Source organism: Melanerpes formicivorus, unplaced genomic scaffold (genome assembly GCF_026170545.1).
Source record: "Melanerpes formicivorus ecotype bairdi unplaced genomic scaffold, bMelFor1.0.p_v2 SCAF_3, whole genome shotgun sequence".
Lineage (NCBI taxonomy): Eukaryota > Metazoa > Chordata > Aves > Piciformes > Picidae > Melanerpes > Melanerpes formicivorus.
In genome coordinates, this window is record NW_027142355.1 from 21,680,108 (window position 1) to 21,705,093 (window position 24,986).

General features: G+C 39.3%; 1 non-coding gene across 1 annotated transcript; it reads right to left on the bottom strand.

The window, feature by feature from the left end:
- Window positions 1-21,217: 21,217 nt before the first annotated feature.
- LOC137461113 (small nucleolar RNA SNORD36) lies at window positions 21,218-21,290 on the bottom strand. The gene has a single exon (XR_010993232.1). It is a non-coding gene; the product is annotated as a small nucleolar RNA SNORD36 (small nucleolar RNA).
- Window positions 21,291-24,986: the final 3,696 nt, after the last annotated feature.

A 24,986-nucleotide genomic window follows, 5' to 3' on the forward strand; every position in this document is an offset into this window, starting at 1 on the left:
TTGCTCTGTATTCATCTGAACCTTCATCATGCAGGTTCTATTTCTGCCCTTTAACTTGGATTTAGTTGATAAATCTAAGGAACCAGCAGTCTGGGAGAGTGAAAGTGCAACCACAAACTGTTGAGATTAAATGGCAGTGTGTAACACTTTCGGCTGGGGCAATGAGAGTTCACTGTAACATAGCATAAACTGATAGAAAGGTGTTGGCAGTTTACCACTGCTGTGACAGCTGCTATGAAAGTATTTTTCTAGGTGCAAGACACTTAATGAAATGCCCTGACCTGTGCTATGTAGAAGGTTGGATTAGATAAATGTAACAATGCTTGAAGAATTAGTCTATGAACTATGGATATTGCCATTAACATCTCCCAGAATGAAAAATATATGCAAACTATAAATCTCTCTAACAGGGTACTCTGCTTTATTATCTAACTTAATCAATTTATGGTGAATTCCATATATTTCTCAGTTTTAGCCTTAGACAAATCAGTCAGATATGTGGATACATTTCTCAAGTTGGTGAAATAAAATGGATCATCCCAAATGAATGGAAAGCTACTGTTTATCAACAAACCATATTTCGGTATCAGATTAGACAGTTGGACTCTGTGATCTTAAAGGTCTTTTCCAACTGAAATGATTGTATGATTCTGTGATTTACTGGGGTAGATTCTTTCTACTGTCATTCATGGCAGCAATGCAGGGAGAAATAGGGGAAAACAAAAATAACTTTAAGTTTGTAGTAGAGAGCACTTTTGAGAAGGTAGTAACTAAAATGTTTTATATTTAAGTAGTTTAGTTTTAACAAAGTTTTCCTGGTTCTAATGAAGATCTCTACTGAATATTAACGTAAAATAATATTCTATTTTTCATTAACTTTGCTGAATTTATGGAAATTAATAAATTTAGGGAGTAGTGTCTATCTGAGGATTTTATTAATGTTTGAATGTTAGTAAAAAAGTTTCTATCTCTATTCTAAAAGAAATCTTCAATCTCTGGAATATACAGGATAACAGTGAAATGAAATTAATTTTGCTGCTAACCCAGTGAGTATATAGATAATATACGGTGCTATTATTTGGGATGTCATTATTAAAATTAATTTTATTAAGGTTTTATACTGTCATCTAGTATCTAAGCACCTCCCTCATGTATTCAGTATTAACAGAGAAATGCCTCCTTGGGATTTTGGAATATAATTCTATTTTTTTTTCTCAAGTGAGGAATCCCTAGTTTCAGCTAAGTTGGGTAATAGGGGACCTAAGAATTTTTGTCATCATGTAAATGTTGCCACTGCAATCTGTTTTGCTCTAGGGCTTCTGAAAACCAGGGGCAATATCCTTCTATGTTCTGTGCAAGTGGATTTGTTGCATCTTGCAAGATCAAGCCTTACTCTTTTTTGATACATTAAATTGCTGGTGATTCTGATAGGATTTGAAAGATTCCCACCAGCCTGGGAAAAGCTAAATAATAAACTACATTTTTCCAAGGAATGGTTTTTAAAGTGTCTAAAATGTGGCCCATAGATAGTAAAATGAAGAGGTTAGACTCATCAGGCAGTACAATTTTTTTTAATCCTTCAATCCCATAATAAGAAACACAAGCCTTCATTTTATTCCTAGTTTACATTCAGACCTCCTGAACTTAAAGGAAATGGTGAGTGGTGAAATTTTTCCCACCATATTACATGGTTGGCTAATCAGTGCCTATTATATTGTAAAAAGCTTTGCTGATGTGCCTCTTATAATTTTAACCAATAACACATCTACCAGCCGACATTGTGCAATTAGCCTGCACTTCCAGAGCCTGCCAGAAAGAGCAATAAAACTGCATCAGAGCAAGATCATTATCTAAGGCACCTCACAGACACTAAATATTCACAGTTCTACTGCATTTGCAGCCCACAAAGGATAAAGGCACCAGTAACTGTATGGTGTGAAGGCATTCATTTGCATTGTTTCAGGGAAAGCCTAGCCTGTCAAGACTTTCCACTAGCAGGCAGGCATAGAAAAAAAGAAGAAGAAGAAATTAAAAATAAAAAATGCACCAACGTTTTGGTCTTTATTTTTTTTCTTCCCTTCAGAAGTAGTGAATTAGTTCATTAGTTTGGGAAAAGTAAAACATCAGTTTCAGTAGAGCTTGGCTCAGTTCTCTTGCTGTGAGTCAGTATTATTCAGACCCTGGGCTGCATTTTTACTGCCTTTTCCTCATATAAAAGGACATAAACTTCCCTTTAGTGCTCACATTGGCAAGAACTACTCTAGGTGAGAAAGGGAAATGCTGGGAGGAGGACAGTGCTTTTAGATGCTGCAGGACTAGTGAGCGTGATGCCCACAAACTAATTTGTTTATAAGAGAATCCTGCTGTGTTCCAGAGGGCTTTATCCCAATGTTCAGTGCAGTGCAAATAGAAATCTGAAGCTTTCATTTCCCAGGTTATACAGCATCCCTTTGCCAGGCTGCTCAGACTCCATGACTACCAACCTGAGGATCTCAACACTGTAAAAAAAAACCCTCTCTATGGTACTAAAGTACTCTGCAGTGGTGTGTTACTTTGAGAGGAAATCACATTGATTTCCATGACTACAGACCATAAAAGAAGCAAATAAAAATCCTGGCAAAAAATACCATAAACTAAAATGTCACCACTTTTTTCAACTTATTTAGTAAATAACCATGGGCTATTTGACCTGATAGAGTACCTGCTATAGTCAACCCTGGGAAATTCCCTGTGATGGAAACTAGGCTCTCTTGTGAACATTTTCTTGCTGTACTGATCTGAAAAAGGAGCAAAAGCTAAGGATTATAGGTCCATCTACAACAATAGTCATTTTAACTTAACAATAATAGTTAAAAGTCTTGCAGGGGAATATATGGAAATTACTGCTTTCCAAGAAGATCTGATAATTAGTATTAGTCAGTATACTTACAAGGCACCAATGGAAAATTGGTACTCAATAAGTATTTATTAAACTATGTTAGAGAACATAATTTTTATGTTTAATATAAAAACTGCATGAATCATCTGCTCATTTAACACTGGTTTATGTCTTCAGCTGGTATGAATCAGTCAAACATCAGCAACACAGAATTGGTCAGTTTGCCTAGATCAAGAACTGATTCAGCATTTGCTGCATGAAAAACAGAGCAGAGGGACATTCCTTTTCTTTCTTACTTTTTTTTTTTTTTTTTGTTTTTTTTTACAGAAATTTGGAGATTGTTCGCTTTTCTGTCACCCATCTACCAGAACTGTAATTAACAGAATTTAGAATCATGATACTGAATATATTAGACAGTTGCACAATCAGGCAAATTTGCAATGTAATTAATAGATGTAGAGGACATGGTCTTTTGAAAATCACAGGGACTTGGATACAGTAGAAATTCAGATAGTTGAGGTGATGCTGCCTTGTTTCTAAAGTGCACCTTATTTTAAACAGAATATCCTCCTGTATGTTTCTTACTCTAGAATGTGTGACTGTGATGGGACAGAAAATGCATTCATATAATCAGCAACTATTTATTCTGCAAAAGTCTTCTGTTAAAAAAAAAAAAAAAAGTCTGATTTATTCAGTTTAATTTAAGGACTACAACTGAGGAATCTAATTTGAGATCTGAGCAGGTTTAAGCTTCCTGTAAGGTTCATATAGAGAAAGGCTCTACCAAAGTCTGATTTGGGCCCTATGAAATCTGAGTAACTCTCTAATGAAGAACATCTCCTGACTTTGAAAACAAAAGGAATGTATAATGAATAAATCCCTGACATATGGATACCTCCATTTAATATTTAAATTAACATTAAATGAAATCAGGATCAAAGATCAATTGCAAAGTTCATAAGACAGTTATTGTTCTGAGAACTTCAGTGTATCTTTATTAGCATATAAAGAAACAGGCACATAGAATGATTGAGATTGGAAGGGAAAGATCGCTGTAGGTCATCTGGTACAACCCCTCTACAGCCATTGTCTCAGGACTGTGACCAGCCAATTTTTTAGTGTCTCCAAAGATGGAGACATCACAACCACTTTAAGCATTGTTCCAGTGCCCAATCACCTTTACAGAGAAAAAGTGTTTCCTGATGTTCCGATGGAGCCTCTTGTATTTCAGTTTGTGCCCATTGTGTCTTGTCCTGTCACTGGCCACCACTGAAAACAGCCTGGCTCTGTCCTTTGGCAGTTTTCCTTCAGATTTTTATAGACATAGATAAGATGTCTCTGAGCCCTCTCTTCTACAGGTCTGAATAGACACAGGTCTCTCAGCCTTTCCTTTCAGAACAGTGCTCCAGACCTTTAATCATCTTTGTGGCACTTCACTGGACTCTCTATAGTATACCACAGAAGAACAGAATGTTAGTGGTTGTGAGGGACCTCTCGAGATCATCTAGTCCAAACGTTCTGCCAAAGCAGGATCACATAGGACAGGATGCACAGGAACGCAACCAGGTGGGTTTGGAAAGTCTCCAGAGAAGGGGACTCCACAACCTCTCTGGGCAGCCTCTTCCAGTGCTCTGTCACCCTCACCGTAAAGAAGTTTGTTTTCATGTTGAGGTGGAATCTCTGTCTTGTTCCCAGGCACCACTGAAAAGAAATCATCACCTTCATATCCATGCCTCTTTTGTACTCAGGAACCCAGAACAGGACACAGTACTACAGGCGCGGCCTCAACAGTGCTGAGCAGAGGGGAAAGAGTGCCACCCTTGACCTGTTAAAAACAGTTTGTTTAATGCACTCCAGGACACCACTATTCTTCTGCAACATCACATTTTGTGGTTACTACCCCACTTGGTGTCCACCTGGAGCCTTAGGTCTTTTTCTGTCAAAGCTGCTTTCCAGTTAGGTGCCCCCCCAGCATGTATAGGTGCATGGAATTTGTTGAACTTCATGAGGTTCCCATCATATTTCTCCAGCCTGCCAATATCCCTCTAGATGTCAGCACAATTCTCTGACATATTAGCCTGTCCTTCTGGTTCCCAGTCATCTGTGAATTTGCTCTACCCTAATCTAGATCATTAATGAAGATGTCAAACAGGACTAGACCCAGGGTTGACCCCTTGAGTACACCAATACACAAAGCTTGGAATCCAAGAATCATTTCTATTGGAAAACACTTTCATGATTTTTGAGTCCAATAGTAAACCTAACACTGCCCAGTCCTATCATAGATTCTCTGTGATTATCCTATGGGACACAGTGTAAAAGACCTTAGAAGTCTAGGTAGACAATGTACATGGCTCTCCCCTCATAGAATCATAGAAACAATAAGGTTGGAAAAGACCTCAAAGATCATCAAGTCCATGTCCTGAATGCTTTTGGCCACGTTTGGAAAGAAGGCTTTCTATATGTTGCAATACCAGAGTTTTATCCCTAGATCTGTGTTGCTACTGGCCATTATTGCCTCGGGAAATCTATAAGTATCAGCCCAAAGAGCCAGAGCGTTGTCTTGCAATTGTCCATGCTCTGGAAGGAACCACAAGCTTTGCTTGGAAGCTGAACTGTGTTTCAGTTTACCCAGACAAGACAGCAAAGACCCCTCGATATTTTCAGCGTTGTAAAGCCCAGAGGACAGACACACATCTTGCCGGGCCGAGAGGTGAAACTCCAGAGGAGCTGAGTCCCCAAGACAGTTTTGTTTGACTGGAGAAAGGAGTGAGTGCTGCTACAAAAGGACTACAGCCGAGAAACCTCCTCTCTACAAACCTTTCAGCTACAAATCCTTTGGGAACAAATCCTGCCTCAGTAATAAGCTGCAGACACCAACAGAAAGTGAAACGGTGCTCCTGCAGCTTCCACGTGGTCGATGCCATTTTGGTTTGTCTAGATCTTAACGTGTGCCATGAGGTATCAGGATCAGTGAGTAATTACAATATCTGATTTTTATAAGCATCTATTGAAGGTCTGTTGCCTTAGGGAATTCTGGAGTTCCCCCCGAATTGTGGGCAATCGTCGGCTTCATTGCCGCGGCTGCTTTTCTTTACAGTTTAAAGTGCTGTTTGTTGCTTCTGGATTTTTGTACATATTGTTTAAACTGTTACTTGTTCCTGCTGGTGAGGTATCTGTTCCACAACTGAATCCCTTGAATCTGTAAATAGGTTTTGATTAGTGTTTTTTGTGGGATTTTTGTGATTAATAAAATTATTAAATTTTTATTAATTGCTCTGCTTATTGAACATTAATATACCCTTTTATAGACCACAACAGTTCAACCTATCACCCCACACCTCATGAATAACTAAACCATGGCACCAAGTGCCACGTCCAATCCCTTCTTGAACACCTCCACAGACAGTGACTCCACCACCTCCCTGGTCAGCCCCAGCCCATTCCAACGGCTATCAACTCTCTCTGTGAAGAACTTTCTCCTTACCTCGAGCCTAAACTTCCCCTGGTACAGTTTGAGACTGTGTCCTCATGTTCTGGTGCTGGTTGCCTGGGAGAAGAGACCAACCCACTCCTGGCTACAACCTCCCTTCACGTAGTTGTAGACAGCAGTAAGGTCTGCCCTGAGCCTCCTTTTCTCCAAGCTAAACAATCCCAGCTCCCTCAGCCTCTCCTCATAGGGCTTCTGCTTGAGGTCTCTCCCCAGCCTTGTTGCCCTTCTGTGGACACGTTCAAGAGACTCAATGTCCTTCTTAAACCGAGGGGCCCAGAACTGGATACAGTACTCAAGGTGTGGCCTAACCAGTGCTGAGTACAGGGGCACAATGACTTCCCTGTTCCTGCTGGCCACACTGTTCCTGATCCAGGCCAGGCTGCCATTGGCCTTCTTGGCCACCTGGGCACACTGCTGGCTCGTGTTCAGCCAGCTGTCAATCAGTACCCTCAGGTCCCTTTCTGCTTGGCAGTTCTCCAGCCACTCTGACCCCAGTCTGTAGCACTGCATGGCGTTGTTGTGGCCAAAGTGCAGCACCCAGCACTTGGATTTGTTGGATGACATCATGTTGGACTCTGCCCATCAGTCCAGCCTGTCAAGGGCCCTCTGCAGAGCCCTTCTGCCCTCTAATAGTTCAACTCCTGCCCCCAGCTTGATGTCATCTGCAAATTTACTGATGATGGACTCAATCCCCTCATCCAGATCATCAATAAAGGTATTGAACAGAATGGGGCCCAGCACTGATCCCTGGGGGGACACCACTAGTGACTGGTCTCCAGCTGGATGTGGCATCATTGACCACCACTATTTGGGCACGGCCCTCCAGTCAGTTTGTAACCCCGCACAGAGTGCTGCTGTCCAAGCCATCTGCCACCTCTCTCAGCATGCTCTGTGGCCTTGCCACAGAGTGAACTGCTTGAAAGAGTCCAGCTGGAGTCACAAAAAAAAAATTTAGGGAATGGAACATCTTCCTTTCAAGGAGAGACTGAGGAATTTGATCTCTTTAGTTTGGAGAAGAGACTGAGGGCTGACCTCAATTAATGTTTATAAATACGTAAAAGGTGAGTGCAAGAGGATGGAGTCAAGACTCTTCTTGGTGATGTCCAATGACAGGACAAGGGGCAATGGGTGGATGTTGAGACATAGGAAGTTCCAGGGAAACAAGAGGAAAAAGGTTTTACTGTGAGGTGACAGAACACTGGAACAGGCTGCCCAGGGATGTTGTGGAGTCTCCCTCTCTGGGTAGATATTGAAAACCCACCTGGATGTGTTCTTGTGTGATCTGGTATAGGTGATTCTGCAGCAGGGTTTGGACTGGATGATCTTTTGAGGTCCCTTCCAGCTCCTAACATTCTGTGTTTCTGTGATGGTGGATGGTGTCTTGTTTATACCTCTGCATGCAGTCCATTGTGTGTCAGATGTTACAGCAAAGAGGAAAGTTGCTTCTTGGCTATGTTCCGTCAGCAGACACGAACCTTGAGGGAAAAAGTTGGGCTCTTCAAGGTAAATAAAGGTTCAAGGGATGGAGAGAAAGGTTTATTAAAGACAGCAGAAACACAGGAGCAGTTTTAGTGTGGGGCTACTGTGACAAAAGTGGTGTACTCCATTGAGGAGAACTTGTTAGTAAAGGTGAAGATACAGGAGAAAAGGCTTCCTGGGGACCCAGAAGGGACAAACTGGGATCTGCTGCATCTCAGCTGCTAAAAAACATTGGAAAAAACATCTCTTCCATTGGGATGTAAGGGGCAGAGAATACTTTTTTATAAACTGAGTTATTTCTATTGTGTCTCAGTCTGAGTTTTCTTTACAGGAGACAAAAAATTGTTATTGAATCTAGTTTCTTTTGTAACAAAAAACTTGTTCCAGAGCTTACAGAGCCTTCAGGTACTTTTAGGAATGCACTCTTAAGAGAATAGTCAAGCCTCAAAACTTTGTCAGAATCAATGTCCCAGCCCAATGTAAAATCTTTACCACTGCCTTACACTTCCATCTGCAGAATGGGAATTTAACATCTGCATAAGACTGCTGCATAAAGAATTAATTGATGTTTGTACAGTGCTTTGCAAGGCTAGCATTTTATTGCTACTTATTTGTTTATCCATCAACCCATGTTATTCTTTCATCCCAATAATAATACTCTACAAATAGTACATCTCTTCAAAAGGGATGAAATGATGACATTGAGGGTAAAAATGCACTAGTAACGTGTGTGTCTGGAAAACTGTTTCCAGACATTTGCATAAACATGTTAAGGGAAAGAAAAAACACCAATATGAAGCATAGTTCAGCTCTTAAACAGAAAGTCATGTTGACATCTTTTTATTTTCACTTAAACCCCTCTCAATTTAAGAAAAATGAGGGAATTAATAATACAAATTAAAAATATAGGAAAGATCAGAATGATGATCAGAAGTAAAATAAAATTGCACTGCTCATCTTGGTAGGACACAATTCTCTTAATTGCAGTGTTTACAGGTTCAGTGTCTGATCTCCATGAATTATTTACCACAACGGAAACAGGAACCTTGAGGGACCATTAAGTCCATTTCTTTTAGACATATTTTGTTTTGAGAGGTCCTTGAGATGGAGATTTAGATCAAACGAATGAACATTTATTAGAGTTTATTTTTAAGAGTGCATTTGAGCCTCATAGAAGCTGATCCTGGAGGGAAGCTCAAAGGGAAAATGTTACGTATACTCCCAGCTCTCATGTGCTTCTCACTATTTTGCTTTTGAGTGACTGTGGTAGTGTCCCACAGTCAGTATCAGTCAGGTTGTCCTGCAATCAGACATGGATTGTATTCATATTTCACTCTAATAACATGATCAAAGGTTCCACAGATTTGACAGACTGTTGTGCTCACAGTTACTGCTTCCCACTACAGTATTTAATAGTTATCTAGATGATTAATACTTTTTTTTTATTTTTGTCATAGATCTGTGTTCTTGTCTGCACTGATTGCTTCTGCCTGACTGACCAAGCAATCTAAGTTACTTCTTTGTAAAAAGTCTGAGATTATTTCCTCCTCCCACACCTGGCCAATATTATATAGTTTCAAATGTAATTACTGTATTAAAATTTGCAATACATCATACTAATAACTGCAATAACATTAAAATTCTGAGTCAAAGGCAATTAACATATTCATTAATGTCAGTGGTCCTGCTGTACCATGACTGTAAGAACTTAGACCTTGATCCTTAAAGGGCCTGGTAAGAAGGATATGCTTTTTTATTAGTTTCAATGGATTAACCTTGTGGAATACATTCTTGAATTGTTTATTCAGGCTTCAATTCATAGTCCTAAAATAGTTTTTAACTATCTCATAGTTTTAGGAAGTCAGCTATTCATTTTAGATTCATCTCTTCTTCTTGTCTATGGACAATGCTAGTTTTTTTCAGAAGAACAACCAGATTGTAAATTGTACTGTGAAAAGGGCTGCTATTAGATTGTGGTGATTTTTAAATTAATTCTTTCTACTTATTATCTTGCTATTGAAATCTTGTCCTCCTACTAAACTATACTCCTTAGCAGAGAGCTAAGAGGTAGTTCCACAACTGACAGTTCAGGAGCACCAGAAACGGGGCATAACTTCCTTCTCTCTGAAGAAGAAGATAACGAAGATCTACAAGTAATTGTGTGCATTGGGTTAAGATTCTTTATTTTGTTTCCCACTGATTATACAGGATCAAAATCAATTTGGTCACCCTGTTTTTTTTTAGATTGACTTCACACACAGAACTTACACATGAAAACCAACATTGCTGCCTCCTTACCATTGCGTTAGGGATTCCTGCTGGAACTCTGAAATCCCTTTGTTCAGCAAATATAATTACAAGATATGACAGAAGCACTGCCATGGATGATAAGGGTGGTCTCAATTTCATTTTAGGTTTGATATTAGGAAAACAATGAGTGCTGTAACAATAAAAAAACCAAACAAACACAAAACCCAAACCAACCAACCAACCAAAAAAAACAACCCCAAAGAACATTCTTCTGAGAACATTATTGCCCTTTATTTGGAAAATACAAGAGTGGAAGAGAAATTTCTAGGTTTTCATATTTCAGCATATAGGTCACGATGTATACGGTAAAGATAAAAAAAAAAAGTAGGAAGAAATCAATTTTGTTATCATTTTAAATGTATGTTTCACTACAAGTAAACATATGTTTCTTTTTCTCCTTTTTTTTTTTTTTTTTTTTTTTTTCCTGAACAGTAATGAAGTTTTAGGTAATAAAATGTGTTGCCTGAAGATAAGAAGCACTATCTAAAACACATTTCTGTCAATTAAATTGTCTTCTATTACTTCCATTGAAGCACTGGTGGACTTTTGATTCGACTGATTTTTAAGAATACTGAAGAACACAAGACATTGGAATTGGATTATGAACTGCTAATTTATGATGTTTAACCATTATGGAGATAGCACATAATACTTGGGAAATTGCTTTTTATTATGAATGAGTTCTTAGCATTTAACTTATGCTTTTTATAAGGCTGTATCTGCCACAAAACTTACCATTTTAACTTGTAATACCATTTGTTTTCTTATTTAGTGGTTTATCCTAGTAATTTTCTGTAAAACTTGCAATGAAATAGGGCTGAAGACCTATCCTCCCATATATTAAACTCTCTAACAAGCTCATTAAGATGAAACTCAATCTTATACTTAAATGGAAATGAAGTAAGGATGCTTGTGTTTTAAAAGTTATCGTGAGCAAGTAGTTACTTAAGTTCACACTGGTGAATAAGAACCCTTGCAAATGTATAGCTCGTATCATATATTTACTATAGACCAAGCAGCCTATGAAAATTAAGTGACATGGACATTTGAACACTGTGCCACATAGAATCATTAAGGTTGAAAAAGACCTCTGAGATAACCAAGTCCAAATGTCATGAACATTTTCAGACAGCTCAAGTAACATACAAACATTTTAACTCTAGCATTACATTCTCTTCCATTCTCTTTCAATATCTCTGGAATTTTGAAGCAATTGTTGTGTCTTTACATTGGTGTGATAGAGAAAGGAGTTATTTTCAATTTATTGGCTCACTGCATGCTACTCTAGAGAGTGTATGAAAGTCTGTACAGTCCAGAAAATGAAGTTAAGAATGTTGGTCAATGGCTGTCTGGCCAAGGAGACTCATCTTCTGAAGATAGTGACATTGCTCATAATGCATGGTTTCTGGTTGTCTGGGCCAGTCAATAAAGCCCAGATTAATCGCATTAAATTTTAACCATCTGGAAATTAGAAACACAAGCCATCTCTTCTAATTGAAGATATCCATAAAAAGAAAATTCACATCCAAACTAGTCCTTGTCATTAGGAGAGAGACATAATATTTCGATCCTTCTATATTTACATTAGAAAGAGAGGAATCAAAAGTTTCTCTTCTTTCCATAGGCTATAAAAGAAGTGGAAAAGTCAGCTCAGCAAAGGACATTTCCATTGGATGTGTTTGCATTTGCTTAGGCTAAGCCCATGCTGAGTATCTGCTCTAAATTGGAGAATTCTTTTGTGTCAGACAGGACAGTTTATTTTACACAGCATTTGTTTTAGAATTAATATCAGTTGTAGGGCAGGATGAATTGGTCATGGAACTCCTTCTTTTTTACAGTCTATAGGAGGAGCCTAGGTAGTTAGCTTGGACTAGATACTTTTTAGATTACTATAATTGAATGAAATGAATCTCAGACCAGAGGATACCTCCTAGAGGCCCAAAATACAATGAATATTTAATGTTTCTGTTGGTGGCAGCAGGTGGCCTTAATATCAGAAAGATACAATCCTTTCCCTGGCCTCATTTTGCCTATTACAGTAAAAAAATGGGCAGAGGAGGGTTGAAGAGGTGGTGGTAGGCAGGGGAATAAGCAGTTCTGTTTTACACCCATCCTGGGGTTGAGTTATGAGAGCCCTGCTTCCCCCAGGGGACAAAAGAAACCTGATCCAGGTGGACATGGTTTCTCCCTCCTGGGAGGAGGGGTCCCCTGAGTCTAAGTTGGTCTGTTCCGCTCCCCCTTACTGTCCAGCAAGACTATAAAGGGGAGGGCGTGGCAGACATTCTTTGTCTTTGCTCCTGCCTTGCCTGTTTGAAAAGACCCACCGCTGCTGCCAGCCTCCTGGTTCTGCCACGTAGTCGGGCCTGATCTTCTCCCTGCTGCATCCACGCTTCTCTAAAGGACTGAAATCCACATATATCAAGGGAGATACAAGGCCATTCAAATCTCATTTTGTATATTTTCCTATTCATCCTTATTCCTTACCCTTGTAAATCCTCCCTTCTATTGCTATATATATATATATATATATAATATTTTTTTTTTTTTGTTAAAAAAAATTTACTTCTCCTACTTCAAAACCGACTCCAGATTATTTTTTGGTAGATTAAACTCCAGTTAAGGCTTAAACCACCACAGCAGTAAAGATATAAAATTGCTCAGGTCTACTGCGACCACCCTCAGTTGCACTACAATTGCAGCCTGAGGACTGCAACAAAAGCTGTGAATAGTTGTTCTGTCTCTGTGGTAGCAGATGGTGGGGATTATGGTTCTCTCAAGTGCTGATAGCTTCCCTTGAGCAACACAGGTTTTTTGGTGGTTTTTTGTTTGTTTGGTTGGTTGGTGTTTTTTTTTACACAAAGCAGACATTTATTTTAAGTGTGCAAAAATATAACCTCTCTTTCAGCTTCAAAGGAAAGTAGCAGTAGGGTCACCTTGTTAACTTGTATGAACATGGGTGGAGGTGATATTGTATATATGATACTTGTGCATATATTCCTTCTATCTTCTGGTTTCTTTCATGATATTCCTCATGCTTTAAAAATAAAGAAAAATACAAAAAGGCATGTTGTCATTTGTTATTCAAACCCTCATCATAGATACAGAGAAAAAAATATGATAATAAATTTATTTAAAAACTGATGTTACAACTTAGGTCTTTATAAACCCTTTCTGGTACATGTGGAAAATGAGAGACTTTGTTTAACCTTATTAAAAAATAGAATTTTGCATACTTAGTTCTTCTGCAAGCCTAAATAAACAAACATCTTAAAGATGTCTAGTTTTCCAAAGACTGGGAACTGCTTTTCACTGGAAAATCAGACTGCTTAAGGCATCTCAATTTCAACCCCTTAGAGCACCTCTATTTGTATAAGTAAAAATCAGAATAGTAGAACTCACTAGGAAAATTGGGAATGTCTAGAGAAAATGTTAATATTAGAGACTCAACTAATCTAAAATGTTATCAGCCCACAGGATGTGACAGCTTATGTAAGCTGAGAGCCTTTCATCTTTGTGAAACCAACACTTTGAAGGCAGTTAATATTCTTAATCAAGATATTGCAAAACTACTTTTTCAAGACTGAGTATGAATTAAAATTTGGTTAAAAAATGTTTTTAAAAAAACTTTTTGCAAACTTTTATTGTAGAAAGCTGTTAAAAAATCATTACTCAAGTTATCAAAATAATTTTTTCAGAATTCATTATCTGGAAGGTAGTAATATGAAAAAAATTGCTGAAGGCAACATCAAGAAATAAAGGCAAAAAAAAGGAAAAATGGAACCTTTTTATTTTTCCTTTGCAATTGACAGACTTGTGTAACAGTCCACATTCAACATTATTTCACTTCCATAAGTTCACCCACAGTCTTCCCAATGAACTATACCAACAGGGCAGAGAGATGATTAGAGTTCAGGCAATCGCTGTGGTCACATCTGCTTTCTTTTCCTCCCCTTCAATCTCTTTTTCTTTACTTTTTTCCCCATGAAATCCTCAAGCAATTTTGTGGCTGAGGCATAGTCCCAAAAGATAAAGGTTTTACCATCATGGGTCATTCCTTTTAGGTGGAAATAACACACTTGATTCCTTCCACTGCAAATCCCATCTTTCTAAATTCTGCAAGAGCTCTGGAGTAGCAACATGGCTGAGGCAGTGAGAGAGGCTAATTCATTCAAGCTGGTGGCAATTTCATGCTCTACCTCTGTTACATTTTCAATGGAATACGTGAAATTAATTTAAGTTCATCCATAGGTAGGCATTTTTCTACCCAAATGAGGAAAAGCAGGAAGGCTAATCAGAGACCTAGACTGTGTCCCCACCAGGAACCTTAGCTCTTTCAGTTACTTCTACAGCCAACACTTGTGTTATCCATGCTCTGTGAGTGCTCACAGAGCACCTCACTCTCAGGGGCACTGAATCAAAGTCTTCCATAAACCTTAACTTTCCACAGAAGAGTCTTGTACCTATGCATATGTTACTACTTTTGAATATAAATAATTGCAAAAGCCATCAGCCTTGGTTCCCTAAACAGCTGGACTATGTTTTCTGAAGGGAAAAAGGTACAGTAAAATTAGTTATTAATCAGTTTCTTTTTCTTCCATTCAGTGACTGCACATGTTTTTTAAGACTCTTTGAGAAAAGGCAGCAAAGAATAACTTTGTTCTAGACTTCAATATTTCCAACATTTAGGTAGCATCAACTTATCTTTTGGGACATGATTCATTGTTGTTTTAAATTCAATCAACTACTGCCCGTTGTTAACAGGATTGTGTACTTTCTTCACCTTCTCTTATACTAGAACTCTTATACTAGAACTCCTAAGAACAAGCAGGACACCTGAGTTATCTTTATCACCCTGCTAGATAAGGTTGCATTATCAGACTTGGTAGTTAGATAATGGTTGAACGCAATGATCATAAAGGTCTTCTTCAAATGAAATGACTCTGTAATGCTATGATTCTCACCTCCAGGCTTAGTCAAGCAAATTTACTAAACCATTATGAAGCTGTGTGGTGCTGTCAATACACCAGAGGGCTGGGATGTCCCAGAGGGACTTGGACAAGCTGGAAAGTTGGGCCCAGGTGAATCTCATGAAGTTCAACAAGAGCAAGTGCAAAGTTCTGCACTTGAGCCAGAACAATCCTCACTATCAATACAGACTGGGGCATGAGGTATTAGAAAGCAGCCCTGTGGAAAAGAATTTGGGGGTGCTGATGGATTAGAAGCTGGACATGAGCAGGCATTGTGTACTTGCAGCCCAGAAGGTCAGTCACATCCTGGGCTGCATCAAAAGAAGCGTTGCCAGCAAATCCAGAGAGGTGATTCTGCCATTTTAAGCTTTGGTGAGACCTCACCTGGAGTACTGCGCACAGGTCTGGAGCCCTCACTGTAGGAAGGACATGGACCTGATGGAGATGATCCAGAGGAGGCCCATGAAAATGATCAGGGGGTTGGAGCACCTCTGCTACAAGGACAGGCTGAGGGAGCTGGGGTTGTTCAGCCTGGAGAAGAGGAGGCTCTGGGGACACCTAATAGCAGCCTTCCAGTACCTGAAGGGAGTCTACAGGGAGGATGGGGAGAGACTGTTTACAAAGGTCTGCAGTGAAAGGATGAGGGGCAATGGCTTTAAACTAGAGAAGGGCAGATTTAGATTGGACATCAGGAAGAAGTTCTTTATTATGAGGGTGGTGGAACACTGGAACAGGTTGCCCAGGGAGGTGGTTGAGGCCCCTTCCCTGAAGATATTCAAGGTAAGGTTCATCAAGGCCCTGGGCAGCAAGGCCCTGATCTAGTTGAGGATGTCCCTGCTGACTGTTGGCAAGTTGGATTTGATGACCTTTGGATGTCCCTGACAGCCTTGACCATTCTATGTCTGCATGAAGCCACTTTTCACAACATTCAGAAGACTTCTTAAGTCCTTTGTGGAAACGCCATCATAATGCTCACAGAGTTTATCACACTTCTGCCATAAAAAATTGACTTCTACAATGTATCTGAACATGTATATGGAGTAAAGGTGGAAGTTTTCATGGTTGCTAGACTAGCTGTATCAAAAACGATGGCAAATGCATACTAGCATTCTTCAGGAAAGCCAAGCCAGCTTCTGCCACTCTATTTTTGTACATATAATATTTCCTGTTTAAAGAATCTGAAACTGTATTTTCCTACCCATTACCTTGTGTACAGAACACTGAGTTTTCACTGACCTAACCTGCATTACATTCTGATGCACTCTTTATCACTTCTTCCTTCTGTATTATTATGTTTTTTTCCTTGCTGCTTTGAGCTACTTTTAATTAATTATATTGAATTCAGAAGTAATCATATACTTTGGTGAAAATGCAATTATTGGATAATCTTATTGTACTTGTGCTATTTTATTCAGAATTTAGCAAACTAATTTCCATGCATCCTTTGGGTCATGATGCTATATGTGATCATGGCACTTTTTGCTCAGTTTCTGCAGTTCACAACAAACTCCAAACCTTAATTTAAAACAAAGTATGCTCATACAGCTTTGGGAAATATCTTATCTAACTGTGAAGTGTAGTTATTAAAATATTGATTAGATTATAGCCGACAGCTATGTAAACTTTCCAATGCGTTTCTATGTAGAAACTGAGAGAGCAGTCACTGTAAACTCAGAATGTCAAGCTCGTCTCAGTATGTGTAGCTATCTGGCTGTATGGTCCAGTATGCATATGAACACCTTTTATTGTCATAGAAGGAGCAGGCAATTAAATTACATATTTCATCAAACTGTTACAGATTTCTACATCAGGATCAGATTTTTAAGTGCCCATTTGTCTTTCTGGTCTCCAAGAGTCAAAAAACAAAACAAACTAAAACAATCCACCTAGTTCAAGTATCAACAATTACTTTGGAGAAATTTAAAATTAGGAGAGCTGAAACCTGTCTGAAGTGGCTAAAAAATGCAAACAAATTTTATTTTATAGTGTCTGTTCTTTGGGATAAAATTATTATCACTGGCACAGAATATAATTTGATTTCAGAGATGATGAACACAGATACAAAAAACTAAAGGTTCAGTTCCAAAGGTACTGAAGTTTTGATACTCTAATTTCTGTGAAAGAAAATGACACAAGAAAGTCCTTAACAGAGATCTATGGGATACCTAAGATCTTAAGTAACCAGTACCTAAGATCTTACTTGAGTAACCAGGCTCTGCAGGCTCCCCTAGCAGAGGCTGGTTACCCAAAAAGCAGTGGGGAATGGACACAGGTCACTCTTAGGAGACATAAAGTAAAACGCCTTCACCTCCCCTCACCTTCCCCGCTGCCCTTGGAAAACAAGTATGGGACACTGGAAGTTGAGGGGGAGGTGATTCTGATGCCAGAGGACACACCATCTGAGGTGCTGCCTAAGGCAAAACAGCCTAAGGTAGAACAGCCTTCCCCCAGCATCAGGACTTGTTCCCTCAAAAAAAAGAAAAGAGAAGGGTAATAGTTATTGGTGATTCCCTCCTGAGGGGAACAGAGGGCCCCATATGTTGGCCAGATCCTTCTCACAGGGAAGTTTGCTGCTTCCCTGGAGCCGGGGTCAGGGATGCTACCAGAAGGCTGCCTAGTCTGGTGCAGCCCTCTGATTACTATCCCTCAATAGTTATGCAGTTAGGGAACTGTTGCAACCAGAGCTCCCAGGGCTATCAAAAATGACTTCAAGGCCCTGGGAGATCTGGTTGAGGGGTCAGGGTACAGATAACTTTTTCATCAATACCCTTAGTTGCAGGAGGGAATACCAAAAGGAACAGGTCAGCAGCTGTAACTAACAAGTGGCTCAGAGGCTGGTGCAACCAACAGAATTTTGGGGTTTTTGATCTTGGGGAACTTTCTGTGGCACCAGGTCAGCTATAAACAGATGCAGTACATCTGTCCGAGAGGAGGAGAAACATCATAGCACATGAGAATGGCCTATCCCCCAAAAGGAAAAAGATTCTAGGAAGGGAGTTGACAGGACTCATTGACAGGGCTTTAAACTAGATTCAAAGGGGGAAGGGGCTGAAACCAGTCCTCCCAGACAGGAGTCTGGGGGTGGTAAGCTGGAGTCAGGGATGAAACCAGAAGCCCAGCTGAAGGGCATGTACACTAATGCATGAAGCATGGACAACAAGCAAGAGGAGCCTTGTTACAGCAAGAAAGCTATGATGTAGTTGCCATCATAGAAACGTGGTGGGATGACTCGCGTGACTGGAGCACAGTAATTGATGGCTACAGGCTCTTCAGGAGAGACAGGTGAGGGAGAAGGGGTGGCCCTGTACATCAGGGAGGCACTAGATGCCATAGAACTAGAGATCAGGGATGATCGGGCTGAGTGCCTGTGGGTGAAAATTAGAGGGAAGACCAACAAGGCAGACATCCTGGTTGGAGTCTGTTAGAGACCACCCAACCAGGATGAAGAGGTTGATGAATTATTCTATAGGCAGCTAGAGGCTGTCTCAAGATCAACAGACCTTGTTCTAATGGGAGATTTTAACCTGCCTGATGTCTGCTGGGAACTCAACACAGCAGAGAGGAAGCAGTCTAGGAGGTTCTTAGAGTGTATGGAGGCTTCTTATACCAGGTGCTGTGTGAGCTTACAAGGGATAAGGCTCTGCTTGACCTCCTTTTTACAAATAGGGAAGGGCTGGTGGGAGATGTGGTGGTTGGAGGCTATCTAGGGTCCAGTGACCACGAAATAATTGTTTTCAATATGCAATCAAGCTAAGAGGGGCAGCAAGAAAACCTCCACTCTGGACTTCCAGAGGGCAGACTTCAGGTTACTCAAGAAACTAGCTCAGAAGGTACCTTGGGAAATAGCCCTTAAAAACAAAGGGGCTCAGGAGGGCTGAATCTACTTCAAGAAAGAATTCTTGACAGCACAGGAACAGGCTGTGCCAATGTGCAGGAAGATGAGCTGCTGGGGCAGACAGCCAGCCTGGATGGGCAATGAACTTCTAAAGGAATTAAGGGAAAAAAAGAGGGTGTCTCATCTCTGGAGGAAAGGTGAGGTAAACCATAGAATATTTAAGGATGTTTCCAGGTCACGTAGGAAAAAAATTAGAGAGGCAAAAGTCCATTTAGAGCATAGACTAGTCACTGCTGAGAAGTACAACAAAAAATCCTTCTATAAATATATTAATAGTAAGAGGGACAACGACAACCTCCACTCCTTGGTGGACACAGATGGAAACATGGTAACAAAAGATGAGGAAAAAGCAGAGGTACTTAACACCTTCTTTGCCTCAAATTTTAATAGCGGGATAGGTTGTCTTCCAGATAGCTGGCCTCCTGCACTGGCAGATGGAGTCAGCAGTATAGTTCCCCTGTGATCCAGGAGAAACTATTCTATTCTATTCTATTCTATTCTATTCTAATGACCGGACAAAGCCTAACAACTAAATAAAGCCTTGCCTTGACCTCTAGCTCTACAACTCAGTACACTTTAGCAATATGATACATGTGATGTACAACATGTGACAATGAGCAGGTAACGAGTGGTGAAATGAAACTGTGTAAGAGTAAAGGTTAAGGGATGTACATGAAAAAATTAGTCCTAACTTTTTCATAATAACCCAAACAAACAAAACCCCAAACCAAGACCCACCATGAAATATAGTGGAGTCACACTTCATACAACACACAGTTAATGGTATCACAGACCATACATAAAATCATAGAAACATAGAATCAATAAGGTTGGAAGAGACCTCAAAAATCATCAACTCCAACCTGTCTTGAAATGGGTCACAAATTTTGATAGAGTACTTCAGGCACACAGTTTTGTTTCTTTCTTTGATGGAAAAAAGCATAAAGGATGAATTTTGCCACATGAAAATACATGATGTTACAAGGAAAATTAATTTGCATATCAATGCAAGTTAAAAATTCTTTCCAGTCTTTCTCTTGATCTTTCCTAGAACATCAAGAGAATAGTGGTGAAAATAGTAGTTAAAATTAGCACACACTGTTCAGTGTTGCATTAAACCAGTATTCTGAAAAACTTTTTCTTGTCATCTGCATGTGTATTAATACTGCACATAATTTTTCAAGACCATATTACATCATGGTCTTTTCCTTCATTTTATGTTCCTTTTTAAATTTAATTTTATTTTATTTTTAATTTTGGATTATTCTAAGGAAACAACATAAGATTATCAGATAATGCGAATTTATACAGCACTGCTGGACTCATTTGTCATTTGCCAACTGGTTCTTTTGAGAATCTGTCCAGAAATTTAAATGAATTTCTTTTATTTTACCTAACTTTTCTTATCTTGTAATGAATGTTTAGAGGACCCTTCCAACTAAGTGAATTCTATTGTTCTATGTTAATTTTGTTCCTTGTCCAGCTCCAAAGGACTATTTTGTCTTATGGTACTGTTTTGCCATCATGAGAGATCCATGTACTGGATCTCAATATTCTTCTATGTTCAGCCACAGTTTAAGCTTATTATGTTGTTAACTGGAGAACTCAGATGAGAAGTCACCACAATCATGTCAGAAGAAGAATAGTACAGTTCCCTAGGTCAGTAAGGGAGCAAGTCACTTCTGGATACTGACACTTTAAAAACTAGTGATTTATCTGGTGGACACCCAAGACGAGGCCAGGAGTATTTCAGGCTTCTTTGACATCTGTGAATGAGATAACAGCTTTACCAGTGCTTTGGAGAATCATCTGTCCTCAGCAGCATTTCTTTTGTTATGTAGACTGAAGATAAAATTCCCATGATTTTCAGTTATGTTTTTCCTTCATCTTGTCTGATGCTCTCCTGACCATGTCTGACAGGTGGGGTTTCCTCCAAAGCAGCTGCATATCTGGGTTTCTTCCAGCAATAACCAAGCTGAAAGGGCAAAATGAAAACTGCAATACGGCCTAGAATGTACTCAGATGAAACAAAAATGATGAAGCACAGCAGTGGTACATGCCCTCAACTCAGTCAGCAGGGAGTTCCCATGACCATGGTGTGCATATGTGACTGCTGTGGAGTGTACCTACTGTAGTCTATGTCACAGTACATTGCCAAAGGTATATCATAGTACTGGATCCTTTTACTGTTGAAAACTGATCAGTGTTAAAACTCATCATTTTAGTATCATTGCATTTTATGTAGCAGACATAATTTCATCATTTCTTTCATACATACTAATGGTTGCTAATACTGCATATAGCTGTAAAAATAAAATGAAATAACACCTAATCCACAAATTGGATGAATGCTAATCACATTTTCATATTATGAAACATCTCAGCAATGGAAATATGTTAGATATTTTTCCAGCTTTAAGCAGGTGTTTACAATCTATTAAAAAGATACAAATATGTGAGTGCATTACAGAGATCAGAACAAAGAAAAAAATGACATAAATATCTAAATTTAGTAGAGATACTATAATGAAGAACTAAAGATATGCTTAAATTTAAGTGTGAATTTAAGTGCTTTGCTGAACTACATACATTTTTAGTATTATTTTTGATGAAACTTGTGGTTGCATAAATCTGCTAACTCAATATTAAAAAACATGAGTAATTTTTAGACTCATAGAGTCATCTGGGTTGGAAAGCGCCTTTAAAGGTCATCTAATCTACCCTCCTGCAATGAGCAGGAACATCTTCAATTATATGAGGTTGCTCAGACACACATCCAACCTGACCTTGAATATTTCCAACAGTAGAGCATCTGCCACCTCTCTGGGCAATCTGTTTGAATGCCCCATCATCCTCATCATAAAAAGCATCTTCCTTATATCCAGTCTAAATCTGCCTTCTCTTAGTTTAAAACCATGTCAGCTTGATGACCTCCTTCTAGGTATGGTCAGGATATTATGTCCTCCTGAGGATGCCTCTTCCCCAGGACAAACAAGCCCAGGCCCTCCAGCAGCTTGTGAAGGGTAGTTACTCAAGTTTCTGCTCCCCCCAAGCGTTTCATAGTGCATCACTGAATTCATGCCAATTTACCAAGGCCTCTCTTTTTCTGAGTGTCAACAAGACAGGAATAATCACTCCTTTTACCCAACTCCTGGCCCTAATCCTGCAACAGCAATCCAGAATGCTATTCTTTGCTGCCAGGACATGCTGCTGGCTTATATTCAGTTATTTTTCCACCAGTAGGACTGCGCAGTTCATTTGCCCACCAGCACTCCCCATCTGTGTAATGATAACTCATATAAGTTGCAAAATTTTTCTCTTTTTTTGTTGTTGAATTTTATAAAGTTGGCCCTGTTCCCCAACCTGTCTGGATCCCTCTGAGTGGCTGCCTTGCCCTTGATCTCAATGACTGGTCTGCAATGTGATGAAAAAGGCCATACAAATGGTACCTTAGAAAGCTTATCAAGGTGATTTTTCCATAGATTTTCAATCAAAAATAAAAATATATAAATTTAGTATTACTTATTATTTTCTGTAATAAAAGTTATTTGACATCTTTCCATGAAAAGTAGCATTTTCTTACCTGAGAAAAGAACCCCTAGGCAAAATGTCATCCCTGGCTTGAGAGGTCTTGCAGCTCACCAGCAGATCTCAGCTTAATAGCAGTAGGTAGTGACTATTGCTGAGTGTAATTCAAGAAATGTAACTTTAACTGCACCAAAAAAAAAAAAAAAAAAAAAAAGATGAAAAGTTCCAAGAAAAAATACTGAGCTCCTCTCCTGCAGCCATGCTGAAGTGAACACTGAATAAAAGAGAGAAGAAAACAAAGCATCACAAAGGAAAAATCAGCTCCTCTTATGTCTTCATCATAGCTGACTAAAGTTAGATTTCAAAGTACTTTTCAAGCTGTTTGGATACACATCAACTTGTAAGGGTAAAGGGAAGAAAAAAGGGATGGAAAGAAACCCACCAGCTTTTCAGCCCTGAGCGCCAATGAATTCTATTTCTCCCCGTGTTTCTTTGCAAGTCTGCTTTCTCTTTTTGTATAGTTTTATTTATGTGACAAAGTATTAACTCAGCAGTAAGCTAACAGCCACATGGAGTTATGAGAGGACACATTTGACTTTTTTGCTGAAACATGGTATTATTTGTGAAACAATAAATTGTACAGAGGAAAAACTGATTCCTGGGAGACCAAATGTCTCAGGGGGGTTGTAATGTTCAACAGGGCTTTCAATTTCTACCTCAGCACTTTGCATGTCAATCAGATTAGTAATGACCTGAAACTCCTATCTCACACCTCGGCAGTTCCTCATGGTTTGACATTTGTAAGGGAGCATTGGGAACAGACTGCTGCTACTCATTTATGGAACAGAAGGAAAACCCAATGATTTTCCCTCTTGTTCTGATATAGCAAAAGTAAAAGCTTCCTTTATACTGTAGTTTAAACACTCAGGTCTTTTAGGAGAATCTCTGAATACTCTTGTGAGACCATTTGAGCTGTTCTCCCTGGATAGCCATGTCCTAACTGTGGCATTACTAGATGCTTCACCCGCAGTTTCCTAAATCCTCCTTGGAGTTAGACCAGACTGCAAGACAATAGCATGAAAAAGTAAGCATAAGAAAATTCAGCAAAACATTTAGCATTGTCAAAATAGTCTTGTTACTGGCAAAACATGAGGTTTACTGTCAGCAGAACTGGCTGAAGTGATAATTTCTGAATTCTGCACAGATCTTGTAGTACAGGAAGACTATACTGCTTAAGTGTGTAAGCTTCACAGTGGTGAAACCACAGCTTCCTGGACCGTTCATGTGCATGATGGCTTGTGATGGCTTATATCATAGAGGATACGGAGAGCAGTGCTTTTAAAAATGTGTTAAGAGGAAGTGTCTGTAACCTGAACACAACCTTACTGCCAGGTGACCAGTTTACTGGCTGTAGTAGAGCTTTTAAGCTTAGTCTCACAGTGTTCTTGTTATATATATCTGTAACTGGAGATTAAATCTAGTTATTCAGAAGGGAAATATTTGGTATAAGCTGTTTTTGTAATTCATGGCGAGGCAGAGAGGTATTCCAGAGCACATGTCTTAATCTAAAATAAGTGTTCATAATGAGCAGGACCACTTGCCTGCTGGAAGTAGCTTTGCCTTTCCATCTCCTAAAGAAAGAGTAGAGATAACATGAAAAACTTTTACATAGTTATGAGATGAGATGAGATGAGATGAGATGAGATGAGATGAGATGAGATGAGATGAGATGAGATGAGATGAGATGAGATGAGATGAGATGAGATGAGATGAGATGTCTCCCACGGGTTCTCAAATCTTGGATCATGGATCTGAGTTCCCTTCTGCCCTACAGAGTGATCTAAAGGAAATTCAGAGAAAGTGGTATTTCTCAGACAAAGTTAGCTATTCTCAGTGGTAGCATTTGATGTCTATATAACATACAGAAAACCCATTAGAAATCTTAAAAAATAAAAGCAGTCAAATATATATGAAGCAGGTGGAATAAATGCAGGAAAGGATCCTGTTCCTGGAAATTTAGGAATTTTTCAATACCTTTGAATATCCTGAACTCAGTGATACAGCACTGATTTTCTTGGCATAAAATATGACTCCTAACACACCTTTCTGCATATAACAGGGAGTAACCTCCCAGTGCTGCTACTCCAAGACCTGTATGTTCAAGTCATGCAACAGGCAGCATACTTTGGTTAAGAAGTCCAAACCTTATTAGTTGTCCCTTGATTTTCTTAGCATTGTGGAGTGATGGAAGGTAGAAATGTGGAATGACCCCCACACTAATTAATATCCTGGAAAAGCTGCTAAGTTCGTTCAACTGTCCTATGGGAAAATCACAGTCTTCCTAAAGGTAAGGTGGCCCCCCATAGCCATGTGTCATTTAGAGCTTGCTAAGCAAAAATGCAGTTTTGTAATAGCTTCCTCAAGGTCTTTCTAAGT